General features: G+C 41.7%; 1 long non-coding RNA gene across 1 annotated transcript; it reads right to left on the minus strand.

Moving 5' to 3' along the window:
* Window positions 1-11,899: 11,899 nt before the first annotated feature.
* Window positions 11,900-15,490, minus strand: LOC129735724 (uncharacterized). Its single transcript, XR_008731557.1, has 2 exons — window positions 13,649-15,490; window positions 11,900-12,886 (listed from the first exon to the last, which is right to left on the minus strand). It is a non-coding gene; the product is annotated as an uncharacterized LOC129735724 (long non-coding RNA).
* Window positions 15,491-19,571: the final 4,081 nt, after the last annotated feature.

Here is a 19,571-nt window from a genome sequence, read left to right on the forward strand (position 1 = left end):
GAAGTGGGTTTATATCTACATTTTTAGCCTGTCTGAGGGTGATTCATCCCATTTAACCTTAGACATGTAACTGAAGTGACTGTTAGCAATCTAGGTGACCTACAACTTAGGCTGATTGGGTTTTGTGCTGGTACATTAAGACTCACACCCCTGAGCTGCCTCTCTCTCCTTCCACTGAGCCTAGCTTACCCCAGTGAGGTGCCAAAAGCTACATGGGATAAATTGAAATTAAAATAGAATGATATTCTGAAAAAAAAAAAAAATAAGACCTGCAACTATTAAAGGGGAATCTCTGTTAACAACAGAAATATTAGATCTTAGCTCCTGTGATGAAGAGGACTGTTGATTAGGCTGTTACTAACACTGATAGTTCAAAATCTTCAATAGATACCAGGTTCTTTTCACCAGAGGAGAGGGATGCATACACACATGTTATCTCACATACTCCACCCCACTGACACCTCCATGAAAGACCACAAATGTCATCTAGTCCTGGTAGACATTCATTCTGTGATAGTGATTTTAACATAAATCTTTACTGAATGAGTTCTCCATAGGTTCAAAAGAGGGTTTATCTAAGCCAGAGCAATCCCAAAGAAGGAAAAATCAACCTATGTAACATAACATGCAGATAAGGAAAGGACCATAAATTTGGAAACAAGTCATACGTAGGATCTTTTCCCTTTTACAGAAAAACTAATTTCAAGCCAGAAAAGTCTTTAAAATTCACTGAAAACATAACATTTTAAATTATATTTAGGAACTGAATTCTACTAGAGCATAGTTCTCCTTCCACTGCAACGTTTCAAACTCTGCAATACATTTCCCTCCTCTCCAGTTACTCTTTCTACATATTCAACATGCAGTTTAGCTGCAGCCTATGTGATCTAAGCCTCCATACAGAAAGTCATACTGTTTTTAACTGGAACTATATGAAATGCTACTGTATATTGAACTTTTCCCTTGATACACTCTCTTTTCCTGCCAGAGATTTTGTCCAGATAGAGTTTAAGGATCTTGAAAATCTGCCTAGAAATTCCAGATATTTGGCAGCCTGTCTGGGGTAACAGCTCTGCCTGGGACACACTGAACATTCAGAAAACCTGATTGTGTCTGGTTTAGACATGCACATCAACCCTGAAAGATATGTATGATATGGCCAAGGTTCTGGAAACACATCCATCAGCTTGTGCTCAGGAGACAAGATAGCCAAACTGCATCCCACCTCAGTCTCCAGAGCTTCCTCTTGTACTTCACACTTAAAATGACCTGTGCAATAAACCTTGTTTTACCAGCCTTCCCTACGGCTCGTTTGTTACAGCACTGTCAAGGGGATGTAGTCTGATTCCCATCAGTTTGGGGAACTCAGGTTACCCATTGCGCAGAACCTGTTCAAGGCTGCTGACTTTTCAGTTTGGCCAGTCTGCCATGCCCTTTTGGGTTGGCATGTCCAAATTGCTCTGAACACAGCTACTGGACCTGACCCTCCAGGGGCTTCTTCTCCAGTCTGCCCAGCTGGGCTTCAGAGGACACTAGCTGGTAAGGCAGTTCTTAGCACCCTCAGAAACAGAAAATGTATAAAACGAGGTTATTTCTGAATGAAAAGGGAAGTGTCTAGCCAACACAGACCTCTCCAGTTTAGACCCTTTGCACAGCAGACTAATATCATCTTTATATCTGCATTTCTCAAGACTCTTTAGACCTAGATGTTCCAGCAAGTACTTCTAGAGTCTGACAGAAGTAAGAGAAAAGTCTGCTATGAATGACACTGTTAGTGAGGAAAGGTATTTTGTGTTCATATTTTCTGCAGGATCCCTTCCGTGTCAATGAATTGTACCTTCGGGTGAAGCGGCTGAAGAAGGCTCTGGCACCGCTTTACACCTACTGTCTGAATTCACCCCTTATTTGGTATTGTGGCAGACCCATGAAAGTCAAAGTAATTGCTCATGTGTGAGCCAGAGTGTAATCCAGGATGTGGATGTCCATTTTGAGGCACTGTATAAAATTTTTGACTGATTCAGTCCACAAGATTTTGGACTCGTATAAAACATTCATTCCACTTTCATAAAGATCTAAGCATACAGATTTACCCACCTTTTCCAGTACCACTTTGCAGAGCAGAACATCAGACTTAATCTTACATTTTTACAAAAGATCTTAGTAAACCCAAGTTGTTCAATGTACGTGGGACCATATGTCAAATCTTTTATATACGACTCTGGATAAACAGAGAGAATCAAGGTGAAAACTGGTTAGAAAAGACATCTGACTCATGTTCTGGGAAGTTAAATAAATCAAAAAGCAAGCCAGGAAAGAGTTTCTTCACTTTGAAGATGTTTCAAAATTAATAGACAATAGCCTTGGCTGACCAGAGATGGATTTCTTTGGTAGCTTGGCCACAAAAACACTCCAAGAACAATTAGTGCAAGTAATGGACAATATTTTTCTAAAAATTATTACTTGAGTGAACAATCATGCTTCTTTCTACAAATGATCAACATGAGTTTAAGTTCCCTGTTTAAATAATCTGGTATTAATTTCCCTGTTTTTCATTCTTTCAGAGTGTTCTTCAGTGGCAGTCCTCTCCCTGCTGATGGGAAGCTCACATATTTCTGTAACTCTGTGAATAAAAATAACCTTTTTTAATATAATAAATTAGAACAGGATTCTTTATTTTCACTGTAGTGCTTTGGCTCTGTAGTGATGTAGTGAAACTCAGTAACTTTTATTTTTATGTCTTAGTGGATGTTACTGCATGCAGAAAACTTCCTAACTTCTAAATATTATGGGGTTTGCTGTCCTTTAGTGCATTTCTTGACAATGCAATCAATCTTTCATCCAGTTTTCTTTTTAGCAAGAAATGGAACCTTTTTAAAGGAAAAAAAAAAAAAAAACCCCACACCCAAACCCAACCTGATTTGAGGTCTGGATTCGCACAATTTTCTTTGGGGTAAGGATGAGGAAAGACATACAGCCTGAGTGACATCTACATTATCAGTTGTGTGAAATGGGCTGCCCTTGCCAGACTCTTCCAATCCAACTGTTAACCTCCCATAGCACAGAAATTGAACATTTGTATGTAAACAAAGGGGGGGTTATTTGTTTCATGTATCCTCTCTTCCTGGACACTCTATTTCTTTGATATTTTTTTTTATTTCCTTTTGTTCTTTATAGTTTGTCAGTTTAACCAACAAAGGAATTTGTAATAGCTTCTTTGCATATATTTACCAAAAATTCAGGTGGTTTTTTTTCCTTTATTAAAAAACTATATCTCATTAAAAAGAAAAAACATAATGCCCTTTGGCATTCCAGCCTCCTCATGCGGCCTGAAAGATGTCAAGTATTTCTGTCCCTGGCTTGTGTAACTGCACAAACTGGGAAGATGGCACTCAGGATCTGATGTGAGGCACCTAGTCTTTATAGTTTTAACCACGTTTTAAACATTCCAAACTGATTTTAGGGTCTTAAACCAGAAAGGATTGCTTTGGTGACCTATCAGCTACACTTATTCAAGCAAAAGTACAAAATCTTTATTCAAGGATTGGAAAGAATTGCTTCTTTTTCTCTTTCCAGAGAAAATTTGCATTGACTCTCCAATGCGAATCTTATTCAAAAGAGCTGATTTTATTTCCTTGGAGAAGTAAAATTTCCTATGATTATTTGTCACATAGTAGATATTTTCCCCTCTATGGTTGGTTGACCTTGGCTGGATGCCAGATGCCTACCAAACCCACTCTATCACTCCCCTTCTCAGCTGGACAGTGGCAGGAGAAAAGAAGGTGAAAGGCTCATGTGTTGGTATAAGCACAGGGAGATCATTCAACAGCTACCATCATGGGCAAAATAGGCTGGACTGGGGGAAAATTAATTTAATTTATTACCAATCAAATCAGAGTAGGATAATGAGAAATAAAGCCTAAATCTTTATCTTTAAACACATTCCCACCACCCCTCCATTCTTCCTGGGCTTAACTTAACTCGTAATTTCTCTACCTCCTCCCTCAAGCAATGCATCGAGCTCCCTTAATTCATCACACATTGTGCCTGACACTCCTTCCTCCTTGGAGTAGGACTCCTCACACTCTTCCCCTTCTCCAGCTTGGGGTGCCTCCCACAGGAGACAGTCCTCCACAAACTTCTCCAACATGAGTCCTTCCCATGGGCTGCAGCTCTTCACAAACCACTCAAGCATGGGTCCCTTCCACCAGGGTGCAGTCCTTCAGGAACAGTCGCAAGTCCTGCCAGCAAACCTGCTCCAGCCTGGGCTCCTTTCTCCCCACAGGGCCACAGGTCTTGCGAGGAGCCTGCTCCAGCAGTGCCCATGGGGTCACAGCCTCCTCCAGCTGCATCCACCTGCTCCACCATGGGGTCCTCCACCATGGACCTCCATGGGCTGCAGGGGACAGCTTGCCTCACTGTGGTCTTCACCATGGGCTGCAGAGGAATCTCTGCTCTAGTGCCTGTGGCACCTCCTGTTTTTCCTTCTGCACTGACCTGGGTGTCTGCAGAGTGGTTGCTCTCACATATAGAATAATAGATAATAGAAAGGTTTGGGTTGGAAGGGACCTTAAAGGTCATCTAGTTCCAACCCCCCTTCCATGGGCAGGGACACCTTCCACTAGACCAAGTTGCTCAAAGCCCCATCCAGCCTGGCCTTGAACACTTCCAGGGATGGTGCATCCACAGCTGCTCTGGGCAACCTGTTCCAGTGTCTCACCACCCCTACAGTAAAGAATTTCTTCCTAACAGCTAATATAAATCTATCCTTTCTCAGCTTAAAGCCATCCCCCCTTGTCCTATCACTACGTGTCCTTGTAAAAAGTCCCTCTCCAGCTTTCTTGCAGGCCCCTTTAGGCACTGGAAGGCTGCTATAAGGTCTTCCCAGAGCCTTTCCTTCTCTGGGCTGGACAACCCCAACTCTCTCAGACTGTCTTCATAGGAGAGGTGCTCCAGCCCTCTGATCATCTTCAGGGCCCTCCACTGGACTCACTCCAACAGGTCCATGTCCTGGTGGCTTCAGATGAGCTCTCAGGGGAGTGGAGTAGAGGGACAGAATCACCTCCCTCAACCTGCTGGTCATGCTTATTTTGATGCAGCCCAGGATGAGATTGGCTTTCTGGGCTACAAGTATACATTGCTGGGCCATGCTGGGCTTCTCATGCATCAACACCCCCAAGTCCTTACCCTCAGGGCTGTTCTCAACCCATTCTCTTACCAGCTTGTATTTGTGCTTGGGATTGTCTTGACCCATGTGCAAGACCTTGCATTTGGCCTTGTTGAACTTTATGAGGTTCACACGGGTTCACCTCTCAAGCCTGTCAAGGTCCCTCTGGATGGCATCCCTTCCCTCCAGCATGCCAACTGCACCACACAGCTTGGTGTCATCGGTACTCAGCAGGGCACACTCAGTCCCACTGTGTATTACCAACAAAGATGTTAAACAGAGCTGGTCCCAATACCAGCCCCTGAAGAGTCCTTGGCCAGTGGTGGGTTGTCTTGGAGCCGGCTGGCATGGGCTCCATCTGACATAGGCTAGGAAGCTTCTTTTGCAGCTTCTCACAGAAGCTACCCCTGTAGCCCACCACTACCAAAACCTTGCTGTGTGAACCCAATATACCCTCAAAATTCTGAAATAAACCTGCTGTTATTAAAGGCTTACCAAAGTAAAAAAAGTGTTCAGTTATTTTCTTTTTTTAATTGAAGGCTAGAACTTGGCATGGAGTGGATAGTACAGTGTGGAGTTTTTTGAATTAGGTTTTTGTCAGAGATTTGATTCAGACAGCTAAGGGCTGGGCAGTTAACTGCTTTTGATCATATTATTCTCACAACTTGTGTCAGCATTGCCTAGAGCTACAGAAAGCTGCTCAGTATTGTAGAGATTGAGGTTCTAATAAATAAAAATCAGTGTAAAATGTAAACAAAACCACACCAGTGTAGATTTAGCCAAAGGGAGGTGGGCAAGGGTAAACTCTCACTTACCTTCTACCCCTAATCTGCAAATAAGAGGGGGAAATGGATGTAACATGGGCATCATTAATGAGTAGAAGTGTGTATGATTTACAGAAGCAAAGGTGAATGGAGGTAGGGGGGACATGGTAGCAGGGAAGACAGGGAAGCCAGAGCCCAGCTGCTGTGTAACCATGGGCAACTACAAGGACTCACAGGGAATTTCAAAGGTGCCAGCACAACTGTCTTTGGGGTCTGCCAAAGAGCCAGATGCTGGTGCGGAGTGAATATTTTAGACCATTTGCCATACTGTTTTCAGAATTCTACCTAATCATCTTCCCATCTCCTCTGCAAAACCCAGCAGTGTGCTAATTACCAACTTCATAAAAGAAAAAAAAAAATCCATAGTAAGCTTAGTGAGTTTACAGAACTTTTGCTGAAATGCAAGGGGGAAAAAAAAGCACATTTTTACAATCAGTATGTTAAAATTCATGGGCAATGTATAACATTCATGTCCTCTTTGATTAAAAATTAAATTCCTTCTTTCTGTAGCAACTTGGGATTTTTATTAAGCAAAATGGAGATCTTAACTGTGGTTACTAAAAGCAGCAGCTGACTTTTCTATTGGTAGAACTGTACAGTCTGTGACTTGTTCTTTCCCTACTTCTCACTTCCAGTGAGGCAAAACATACCTGCTCCATCTTCCCTTCTTCTGAAAACCCTCTGACCACTGGAGAAATATGAGAGTCCTGTAATAATTCGTGATTAAGTTGTTCTGATGAGAATGGTAAGCTGAAGGTACAGATTTGCAATCGGTAGATGCCTCTCTGTTGATAAGATATAACTGTGTTTTTATTTCCTTCTCTTCCAGATTAAAGGATATAAAAGCAGTCACCTGTCAACTCAATCCAGCAATGAAATTCAGCAGCCTATTGTCCCAATCACTGCTTTCAATCACTCTAAACGGTCTCCAGAGACAATCATTATTATAGGACATGTTCCTAAGAGTAGATAAATGGAGCTCAACCTGCCAGCCTGCATAGGGAAAGATGGACAGTCTTGGCCAAAAATATGAAAGGGCCTGGAGCTTTATTGACATTTACATCAAAAATAGTTAGCAATGAAAGCAGCTGTTGTGGAGCGCTTTCACCACAACGTGTTTGGAATATGCTGTGAATTGAAATACAGACCTCCTGACAAGCAATTTACCTTCTGTCATTCTCCATGTGCTTGCAGCATTACTGGCTACTTGCTGTGATAGCCCACTTAAAGCTGCACATGTGTACAGTTTGGATGAAAGATTAACTGCAATTTGAGGCAGGAAGTAACGAATTGTGGAGTGTCATTCATAATGGCCGACATTGTCATCTGCAGGGTGACACCACAGCAAGAAGGTGCCTCTGTTGTGACGAGCTTATAGATTCAGATGTCATTCATCCTAATGAAGATCTGCCTACAGTTCTAATAAGCAGAGTGTGAGACAGCTCAGGATTATAAGCATTAATCTGCCTTGTTTGTTGACATTAACATGATGACTAAAATGCCATTATGCAAGAAATTCATTCTAAAGCTATTAAAAAGGGGCAATATTAATATGAATATTACAGCCCAGAACAAAAGATGTGCCAGGAGTTAATATCCCTGTTTACTCTTGTCATTTTCTACATCGTATTGATTTTTTTTCTCCTCAAAATAACTTATGCTGCACAAAAGTTTTTGCTATTTCATGAATATAGTACCACTTATTGTAGCTGAAATACAACCCACATGCTGGTTTCCCCTAATGCAAAAGGTAAATCTGTTAACCCCCAGTGCCGATTGCAGGTTATGTTAAATACAAACAACAATGCGATAAATATTTAGCTGATATTTTGTGAAAATAACAGAGCCAGATCATTCCAAGCATACTTAAAAGGAAGACTTATTATAATATTTATTTAAATAATTGAACTAATACGTACATAGATTGAATTTTCTTTTCAGCCACACAAATTAGCCATTTTCAAGCTGATATGGTGCTCTTGACTATGGGGGTCAGTGGAGAACTGACAACGCTGATTTTTCCAAAGACATTGAGACTCTTACAAGTCATTATCAACTGAAATTGAAATAAATCTGTGTGTAAATCTCTGTTTAAAGAGGGCTAGTATTAGGATATTAAGGATTTTGATCATTATCCATGCAGAAGTGGATGACATATAAAAATGTATTTGTGTGCCTGCCTTCACAACTAAGCTTAAATACCATTTGTATCTTAAAACTGTACTCACTAGCAAAGTCCAGACAGCAATATAGCATACTCAGACATGGGATAAAACACTTTCTAGATGCACCTAAGAGATTCAGGGGTCAGGTTTCAAAGGACAGTGATGCAGGTGGGGGATCTCTTTGCACTTTCAGATGCCTCAGCATCTTTCTTTTTTTTTTTTTTTCTTTTTTTACGTCTAGTTCTTAAAACCAACATGAAAATTCTTAGTTCTTAATTTATGTAGGGCACATTTCACCAGAACATAGATTTTTTTGCTGTCTGGATGTGGAACAAATTACACTCAGCAGTAAGAGATTTGGGTTGGGGGCAGGTTAGCAAAAGATCTTCTAAAAAGGTTAATCAAAATCTAGTGGCAGCTGTTATCTTTGTAATGTGTCAGTGGAGGACAAGGTAAAAGATTTATCTTGACATATGTTTGCCTATATATCAATGGATGTGGGTGAAGCAATTTAAAAACAAGGAGGACCTGGGAGACACATTGAGGAACAAGGAGAATATGCACTGTGTCTTCTTAGTCTTTTATATCTCTGCAAAATGGACAACACTAAATAGTCATACTTACTAGAGTCCAGCAAGAAAAAGGTGGGAAGTAAGTCCATGCTATGTGTGGGACCAGGCAGTCTGCTTCTACTGAGAACCAGGATGTGGGAGCCTTACTGTAATTCTGCAAGTTAGTGACTGAAAACTACATGCTACAGCAAAGCTAGGCATGGATTTTCATTTTTCTTCTCACAAGGACTCTTTCTACTGCTAAGCCATGACACCTTTAGAAAGATCCTTTTGTTACAGTAGCCTAAGCCCATCTAAAAGGGAAACTAAACTTGCCCAAGGGTGCATTTATTCCATGGGAGATCCAGCTTCCTTCAGGAAGGAGGTAAAAGAAGATCCCATTTAAGGAAGGGGAAGGATAAACTGCCAGTTTATGTCAGGTTTATACTTCTGGCCTACAGGCCGAGCGTAGTATTGCAGCTAAAAATGATAGAGGCCTTCAGACTGGGAAGCCACTGGGTTCCAAATGCAGTAAGCGGGATGAGTTAAATGTCTTGGAGTGGAGTTCAAAAGGGATACTACTAGAAGTAAGGAGCTGCCAGAAGCCAGCAGGGGCATGGCACAACATTTGAAGCCCAGACAAGTAAGGGAATATCACTGACAGGAATAATCCTAAGTATCAGGTCACAGCAATCTCTCATGAAAACAAGGATGTGGTCTCCTTTCAAGCAGTCAGGTAGGGCACAAGTTTATTAAATGACAGGACCTGGAGAAGGTGGCAATTCCTTTCTCCCCTGCTTCTGGGGTGGAGTCAAAGCTGGCACGTGGGGGCTCAGGTTCATCACATATCCTCCATTTAGTGGGTCCCTAAATTCCCCCTAGGCCTCTTGGTAGGTCAGGACCTCTGGTGTGGACTCCAAGTCTCCCTGTGGATGCATGGGCTTTTTCTTAGCAAGTGAGACCACCATTTTAAAGGAGAGGGTTGTGCTGAACGGTCTGAGCTGCCAGGCACGAAGCTCCCTTGTGCCAAGGACTAGCAGCAGGGCAATGAGGAATGCCTGGGGGGCAGGTGGGGGCTGGCCCCTGTTGTCTACATGGGCTATGCTCTGAGGGTCTGCAATGCAAGGCTGCACTCACACAGAGGCATCCTGCACTGCTTGTTGTCTTCTCCGTCCCTCTGTGGTGTGACTCCCCTGGCAGTCCCTGCTGGCTGTTTCAGCTGGGTGGAACTTCTGGTTGAGCTAGCATTAACTCCCTGACATATTTCTGACTAGAGATATGCTCAGTCCCGAGGGGAACGTACCTCAGAGAGCAGCTGTTTGCTGCTCATCCTACCCCCTGCACCAGCTGCACATCTCTGGAGCACCAGATGCACACAGGAGCTTTCACGGTGTCTACGCAGTGGGCTGAAACAGCACAGTACTGAATCATTTTCCTGCTCTGTTTGAACAAGTCTACTATTCATTTCTTAAGCCTGTGTCAGGTAGATGAGGACAGCACAGAATTATAATTTCAAGTCCTTCTGAGCCTATCTCCTTCTTGTAAAACACTGTGCTGCTTCATGGTGGTGCTTGGCTGTTCCATGGGAAGCGTCGTGGAGGTAAGAGTGAAATGACAGTTGTAAGGGTGCTTCTAGACCTTCTCAAAAACTGTCTCAATTACTCACCATGAGAGTTATTGCAGCCCTTCGAAACCCTGCTTAGGCTGCATGTAAACTGAGACGTAGGTGTATGCCCACACCAGGGTTCTAGTCCTCTGAGCAGGGAGGAGCTTGGAAGCACACGGCCTCTGCACACAGGTAGCCTTTCTGTGGAAGGAAACAGGCTCTGGGATGGTGAGGCAGAGAAGATAAACCCCCTGAATTTCACCCAGACAGAGCCAGCTTGCTCCTGGAAACCACCTGCATCCCACAGGCTAGGCAGGGGGCTAGGCAGGGCCTGGCTGAGCCCAAACCAGCTCTGCCTACATCGTTCCTCCAAACAGCAGGCCCAGTCCAAACCCAACAGATCCACAGGATCTCGATGCAGTGGGAATAGTACCTGTGAGATTCAAAATTCTGTGAATATTTTGGGGAAGCACATGGTAGAACCTTTTTTTTTTTTTTTTTTTTTTCTAATTTATCACACGTTTGTAATCATTTGAAGTCAGTATGTACTTAAGTTTGTTTGTTTGTTTCCAGGGAGCAAAATGAAGCATTCCAACAATCCAAAACCAGCTGAGATTTGGGTCAAAATAGATCTTTGCTGGGAAGAGCTTTTGCTTGTGACATGTTTTTATCTTCTAGTGGAATCTAGCTGTAGAGAGATGTCCACAAGCTCTAAGTGTAGAAGGACAGAGTCTACAAGAACTGGGCTCTCGCCAGGCTATCAATTCTAGACTTGGACAGCAAAAACATAGCTGATTTTTTAGACATTTCTAGAAATGTGTGATAGTTATTTGCAGCTAACTACAGGTTTTAGTGGTGTAAATGCTCCACAGATCAGACTGATTGAAGAGATGTGAACAGGTGAATAGTGTCCGAGTTACTGATTACTTTCCATATTTAAAATAAGAGAGTGGAACTTTTCTATAAGGCAAATGAAAGTGATATCTGAAAGTGTGAGAAGAATTTGAAGGAGGAAAAAAACCCCCAAAACTGGGAGCTATTTTTAAGATAAAAGTTGATAAAAAAACGAAGTATATGTTATTGAACAGACCCATAGTATTTTTAACTAAGAGTTTCAGCTGTTTTGAATTAATTCACTGAATAAAAACATTGCCTTTTCTAAGTAAATTCTGATGCATATTTTTCACAGAGCTTGGTAAAATTTCCATCAGATGACTTGTGGCTTTAATTAGACCTTGTGCTGGGAAGAAGCTGACTGTGACATTAGGGGTCAAGATGCAACTTCTTATTTTTAAGAGAGAATAATAGTGGGTTGCTGAACTGCTGGGTAAGTGTTCAGAAAACAGGAGTATTTGATTACCTATGAATCTTCTATTTGGATCTAGGAGTAGATCAGAAAAATTCCATGAGCCTGGATGGAAAATCATCAAAACTTGTTGCAATGTTAAGGGAAGCAACCAAGATAACTTCTCCTGGTGATCAGACTGACCTGACAGAAATTCTGCAAGGGCTTTTAGTCTGTACTTTTGGGTTTTTTCACATCAGAGAAAAGTACTGGCCTTAATAATGGAAGGAAAGAAAATCAAAACTAAGGTTTGAAAATTGTTTATTTTCCCACAAGTATTAGGAGAAGCAGCCAAATGAATACACTGGAGGATTATTTTTTTTCTTTTCAAACTGAATTAACTTTCAGCCACAGCTATACAGGCTTATTTCTAGCTCAGAAGCTGGACCTACTTTTGCTGCCTCTAACACTGTCATTAAACAGTAACACTATCTGGCAGCAACAAACAGCACAAAATAAGTCTAAGATTATCCACCAGCACACACAGCTGAGAACATTCAAAACCAGCTGGCAAATGTTTGGAGTTACTCCAGATTCTCATAGTTGTCTTCTTTAATGCAGACAAAGGTAACAAATGTGTAAGAGGGGCCAAAGATCCCTGGTTTGCTCCCACGCTGAGCTTTAGCCATCAAACTGATTATTGGATGATCTTTGTTAACAAGGACACGCTGTGATTTTCTTTCCTTAAATCCCCTGAATTTTGCAATTTCAGCAAGTGATTGTAGAACAAAGTTTAAGAAAACAACATCCATGAGCACAATGTGTGACAGAAAGGAAATACCCTTCCTACATATGCTATCAAAACCTTGCAAACTGGTTATGTTGAGTATGACTTCTCTTCATTCATCTCAAAAGACTATGCAAAATCAGTCCTCTAAAACCTGAAGTCTTGGCTTATTGCCATCAGAAAAATCCAGACTCGGAAAACAAGTCCTCAAGCAATGGACTTGTCTCTTTCATACAGCTCTTGCAGGAGAAAGAAAGACTTCAGTCAGGCATTGTCTGACATTAAAACCTGCTTGTCTGCCTAGTGGTAAATCTGTGCTTGACACACAGATACTGATGTCCCTGTGCTTGCCTTTCACTTGAGACTGTTCATTGCTTGCAGCTGAAATTCAAACCAGGAAATAGAAGAAAAGCTCAATTGTCCCAAATGCACCGAGCATGGGCTCCAGTCCCCACTCTGCAGTACACCTGTGCTGCTGGCAGCAGTAGACGGCTCCACATGACACTGGTAAAAGAAAAATTGTTAATGTTGTATTATTATGTATTTCTACTCTTTCTATTGTATTATTATTTCTACTATTTCTATTTGTCCTCAGGGGAAGGCATGCTTTTGAGCTCAAGCACAACTGCTTCTCAGTCTCCCCAGCCCTACCAAGTTCCTCCCACACACTTGGGAGCTGCAGGAATCACATCCCCTGTGAAACACCGAGGTTATCAGATATTATGAGCTCCTGCCATTCAGCCAGACAGTATATTTTCTCTGTGAGTAGTCATATATGAACATAATTTTCTAGCTAAGTTCAGCACTGAGATGTTGTTAGAAAGTGTAGGTGAATTCTTGCACCTCCAAAGAGCAGAGGTGAAATGTTCCCTGGTCACAGAGGTCTTGCTGCTCTGGAAAGAGGTGTCCTATTCGGCCTGGCTGAAGGACCTTTGTGGAAATACCTGTGCCCCTTTCTGAAGGCAATCTGGTCAGAAGTCACTGATTCCTGGGAGGGTAACACTCCACTACAAATGGTGGGGGAAAAAAAGGGAGTGCTGCTTATTTTGATGTGTGCCTTCTCTGGACTCTAAGTGCGATCAGGGGCCCTGTCTTAGCATCTGCATGGGCAAAAACTCTGAGAGGAGCTGTTTATTTCAAGACAGAGGAAAAGCTAAGCTGTTGTTTAATATTCATAGTATGGCAGAACCCAGGAGCCTACGTCAGCCTCAGGACTCCCTTGTGCTAACCTTCATTCAAACACTTATTGTCCTTTATTCTATTTACCTGTTCATAGGGCTTCTCTCTGCTTTTTACCTTCTTACAACTTTGCTTTTTTCCCTTTCTTTCTCAGGGGCTTGTCACCCCTTTCTTGTTCTTGTTTCTAAAAATCAGTGGAGAAAGCAGAAAAAGTATTTAATTTAATGGGCTTACTAGATTTTATTTGGTGACTGTTACAAAGAAACTCCCCTGCTAGGGAAAATTTCCTTTGAGGTCTTCCTTTCTCGTAATAGGAACAGTTTGAACAAGCAGTATTCTTTGTTTCTTTTTAAAGGCATTTTCTGAATAAACAATTTTAGTTGGAATTGTTTTGTTTTACTCCCTTATGACTTTAGGAGTACTGATTGCAAAAGTTACCCTCTAAACCAATTAATAACTTATTACTCTGTTTCGCAAACACATCATTCTGTTGCTGTTTAGCCACAGTCAGCAACTCAGTACCACGAAGCTGGTCAGTCACTCCCCTCTCCTCTTCAATGGGATGGGAAGAGAATCAGAAAAAGGTAAAACTTACGTGCTGAGATATGAACAATTTAATAACTGAAATAGAGTAAAATAAAATAATAGCAAGAATAATAATAACAACAACAACAACTGGGGGGGGGGGGGGCGGGCACGGAGGAATAAAACCCAAGAAAAACAAGTGATGCACAATACAGTTGCTCACCACCTGCAGACTGATGCCCAGCCAGTCCCTGAGCCATGACTAGAGGCTCCCAGCCAGCTCCCCCCAGTTTATATACTGAGCATGACGTTCTGTGGTATGGAATATCCCTTTGGCTAGTTCGGGTCAGTTGTCCTGGCTATACTTCCTCATGGCTTCTTATGGACCTCCTCGCTGGCAGAGCATGGGAAACTTAGAATCCTAGAATTATAGATTCATTTAGGTTGGAAAAGACCTTTGAGATCATCAAGTCCAGCCATCCTTGACTAAGCACTACTTAGCAACCACTAAAACATAAGTGTGTTATCAACATTATTCTTATACCAAATCCAAAATGCAGCACTGTACCAGCTACTAAGAAGAAAAATAACTATCCCAGCTGAAACCAGGACAACTGGTAGCTCAGCTGTCTCCACAGACAGGTGAGGGTTGCCTCACAGCAGGCACAAATTGCCCCAAAGATGAGTGAGAAGGGGACTAGGAAAGACAGCAAGAAATGGGCAAGAAAAGAGGACTAGTCATAAATTTGGCTGAGATATCCAAGAAAACATAATTTCCAGGCTTTTATTCTATGGTACAGATGCACAGACTGAGAAAAACTTGAGTGCTGTGGAACAAGTCAGCTCCACTGAGCTCTCATTTGATTATAGCTATAAATTGACAAGCCTTTAGGAACAAAACTTTTTAAGGTAAATACTGTCAAAGAAACAACTGACAGTCTGTGATGTCCGTTAGGCAATCACAGCTGGGAAGGTGCAGATCCCTGGTTTTGCTCTGGTGAGATGGAGGTGAAACCGAAGTGCCGCCTTCCAGACCCGGCCCCCTCCTGCCCCGAGGTCAGAGTTTGCTGCCATTTTATGTTGAGCAAACAGATTGAGCAGCAGCTCTGGATGGCAGGGGGCCAGCATGGACCCAGTCTCTGCAAGAAATGACCCAATGATGCAGAGGGCTGGGAAAGCCCTTGAGATGTGCTGAGGCCATACTGATTCACCCAGCAGTGGGCTTCCCAGCTGCATCCTCCTCCTCCTCCTCCACAATTTTGTCCTGTCCCCCTGCCCATCTGTACATAAACCCCAATACCTGTGTTCTTTTTGCTCCAGACCCACTGGTGTTTTAGGCCCAAGCTGTCTCTCTTCCACATTGTCAGACAGAGCCTTGTTCCAGGCATAAATGACTAATGATAGCAATTGTGGCGTGAGGCAGGATCTGGGTTTCAAAGTCTAGAGTAAAGCTCTGTGATAAGGGAAGTTGTGGTCATTTGAGCAAACAAAATATTGTACAAGTAAGGAAAGTTCTGGAGAGAACAAACACATGAATAAATAAACAGATAACGTGCCCATGTGAAGTCTTAACTAAAGAGTCAGTTGCTCCATAAAAACAGGAAGCCTTTAAAATATGATGAGAAAGAGGCATTTGTTTTCTGTGTGCAGAAAACCAAGGCCTTGCTGAGATGGGGAGAGCAGTGGTTTGAGTCTGGGTACTTTCATTTCCACTCTTGCTGGACATGGGCATAGGAGCAGGTTTCTGCTCTAACAAGGCTGAGAGAGAGAGTGTTTAAGCTTGTAAGCTGAGAAAGTCCCTACGGACAAAGGGTATAGCTGTGTGGGGGTTAAATGCAACCTGAATCAAGCTTCAGGACTACTGAGATCATTCCAGTTTCCCTTCATGCCACTAGCTTTTTATTTTTGCTTAATTATTTTTTCTTGAACTGAAATACTTTTTAGTAGCAGGACTGGTTATAAATGGCTCTGAGTGATCAGTCTGGAGGAGCATGAAAAAGGAGAGGCATCTGCATTATCTGCTTTTGCATTTCACTAGTCTGTTTCTAGTTCAAGTTCAACATAATTCCCAGTTTCTCATTCATACAATAGAAGGAGTGTCCTCACACTAGGATAGTTCAAATATTGATATAGATTCAATATAGACATATTGATATGCCATTTCTGACATGAAATGACATATTTCTTCACTCATTTATTCACCAGAAGAACAAATAAAACTTAAATTGTGAAGTGTGTTGCATTAAGAGATCATCCCAAAGAATCTCTTTAACAACATTCACAAGTGTTCCCTGTGAACAAAAGTTTATGAAACATGTTTAAATATTTATGGAATGTTAAAAATTAGGCATTAATTGGCAAACAACTTAATTAAAATGCTTTCTCGAGTAATTAGGAGCAAATACTTTCCTCTCTGTTTTGCATGCCATTTGTCTTGTTCTCTGTTTGATAAAGCCTGCCTGTCAGTCAAACTTTGCTGCAGGTAATTTTTTAGCTCTGTGGGGAAAATCTTCAAAAATTACATCTGAATTTAAAATATTTTGATTATCATTTTTGTCTAACAAATTCTCCTTTTTTACTTCATCTTCTATATGTCCCAGTAAAGCAGCATCCTGGGAATTTAGGGCCTGAAGATGAAATTCTGCATCAAGGCATTACTGAGTTTCCAAAAACACTCTCCTGAGAAAAAACTGAATCAATCTAGAATCAACAAACAGTGCAGTTAATTAATGAGTACACCATAAGGGAGCTTTTTTAAACAATGTTGACTGCTGCTGCCTCAGGACCAATAGCACCAGAAGTTATTGCTGGTTTCAAAGAAGTGATTCTTAGGGTTCCCCCAAGGCACCTTTTGCTTACATTAGCTATTTACTACAACTTTTCCTCTTATTTGCACCCTAGGGAAAGTATACTTATTTGCTAAATTACTTTTTAAGTGATGCTTCTTCATGCCAGTAGCCTGAGGTATATGAGGGAAGATGCTACAGCATAAATAATAGCAGAAACTAAGCTGCTTTACAGCAAAGTGCAAAGAAAACCTTTGAGCTGGACACCACCCAAGCAGTGCTTCCAAGCCAAGCTGAACCTGGAGGGCCAGGGAGAGCCACAGGGACCGACTGCCCACCCAGCCAGCTGCATGCTACCAGTGGACACAGACCCACAGAAGTGCAGGGCTCCCCAGTGGGAGCAGCCCTGCAGATCACTTTGGAGAACCAACACAGGATAACTGAGAAAAAAACCCCACAGACTTCCAGCCACTACAAACCAGGGAGGCTGAATCAGTCTTAGGAGACTGATGCCAGTTTGTACCAGGTGAGATCCTGGCTACCAGATTGTCTCTAACAATAACCAAAATGTGCTGAATATTCTAACTATAGCCTTCCATGTAGAAAAATCCAAAGAAAAGAATTTTTTTAAATGTGACTGTGGTTTTTTTTAAGGTCACAGTGTTACACAATGGCAATGCAGTGATTGTTTTTCTTGTGTAAATTTTGGAATTTCCCTTTTGGGCCACTCTGTAAGAGGAGAAAAAAAAAATCTAAAATAGGATGCTGTGTTTACCAAACACCCTTCAGAAAATAAGCTGGGTAGATCATCATGTTCTTGCAAAATTATGTTTTCTTATTTCAGCTATGAGTTTAAGATTATTAAGTAGGGTCAAACCACCACTGGCCTGGCGTAAAGTTATATTTGTGTACAACAAATTCAAATGTTGGATAAACCGATGAAATTCCTTTTTAAAGACCCTGGACATCAATTTTCCCTACCCCAGCCATGCTTTGAGCTCTTTGAACTGTAACAGCACCTGTCCTTCACCCAATTTAAAATGTCCCATGAAATGAAAGTGTAGAAATACTAATCTAAATCTGAATGGCAGCATTATATATTATTAGGTCCAAGAGCCTGTACAAGCATTGGGGATAGCAATAACAGTTGGTATTACTGATTGGATCTTACTGGAAGGCATTTCCAGTCTTCACATGCTTTTAGTAACATTTACTTATAAATTAGCACTACCATAAATATTTCAGTGGGGATTCACTGGTGTAATATAATCCCTAAAAGTTAGGAATGATTAATGTTCAGGTTTGTTGCTGTTATAGCATTTTAGCCAGATTTTTGTAGGACCAAGGAAAGAGTGATCACCTGCAGGATGAGGATGAAGCTGGAGAAACCTTCATGTTTCTGGAGGGCTTTCTCTGCAAAGGGTTCAGGCAGATCTGAAAAGGATCCTGCTAAATGCAGCCTTTGCTCCCAGAGAAGACAGACAGTGAAATCTGCTGCCAAGAGGGCAGCTGCTATCTAAACCCAGGAAGTTAAACTCAGTCATTTAATTCTCTTATGTTTATGTCTAGTTGTGTTAATTTACTGCAAATTCAAAGGGACTTTGCAGCACAGGCACCATGACAGGGTTTGACCCAGGCAACAATCATCTGCTGGGAGGGAACCAGACCTCTCGCTATCAAGGCTCGAGCACATGGCGTGTGAGACTTGTGCAGCCATTAGCTGAGCATGAGGATGCCATTTTGTTGAAGCTCCTCCTGGCATTGCCACTATTTATTTATTTTTAGGATCCAGTTTCCCAAAGCAAGCGCTGCCATGTGCTGCATACCAGAGCAGCTTAGCTCAGGAACTGAGACCAGAGGTGGAGTGTGAGGTGGCCCCAGGCTCTAATCTCAGTGGGCAGGTGCTCCGGCGGGTTTGGCTGCAGTGAAATGTTCACAGAAGTTGCCATTTCCTCAATGCTATTTTGGGGTCAATTCTGCTTACTTCAGACTGCAGTCACTTTCATCTTGACATCAAGGAGCAACTTCTAATTGTGTTTTTGATGCTAAACAATTATACCTGTTCAAAAACATAAAGCAAAAGCCATTGCTTAAATATGAAAGAAAAATGGAATAAAAGTGCGTAGTAAGGTGGGAAGCTGAAGTATTTCTGTTAAAAACAAACAGGAAAACACCACCAGATTTGTACTGTTACTTCTGATGGTTCTGGTTTCACCCAGCTCTCAGAGCACCTTTATGAAGCAGCTTGTACACGCTGTTTTAAATTTCTCAGTAATGTATGTTGCTCCTCCCCCCAAACCTCAAGTAGAAGGTTTATTATATTTGAAGGATGTGACTTCAGATTAGAGGTGTTCATACCAAGTCTTTTTATAAACAGTATTTTTTGTATCAAATAGAAACAAAAGCAATTCTCAATTGGCATTGACACATTGAATACTGCCTCAGTAGAAAAAAAATGGATCATCTCTGTATCTGTTTCTTCCTTGATGTGTAGTCAAAATCTGCCTTAGACATGTGTATCAGAATGTGTCATGCAAAAGATGGAGATGTTTACCTGCTTATCTTATGTAATATTCCAGTAATGTAAGTCATCAAAATCCTGGGACAGAATTTCTGCTTTGCAAAAATTATTGTCAGTATCTGCTTTTATTTGTGTCGTTACTGCATAAGGTAAAGTACAGTATTGACTGAATATCCTG

Source organism: Falco cherrug, chromosome 3 (assembly GCF_023634085.1).
Source record: "Falco cherrug isolate bFalChe1 chromosome 3, bFalChe1.pri, whole genome shotgun sequence".
Taxonomy (NCBI): domain Eukaryota; kingdom Metazoa; phylum Chordata; class Aves; order Falconiformes; family Falconidae; genus Falco; species Falco cherrug.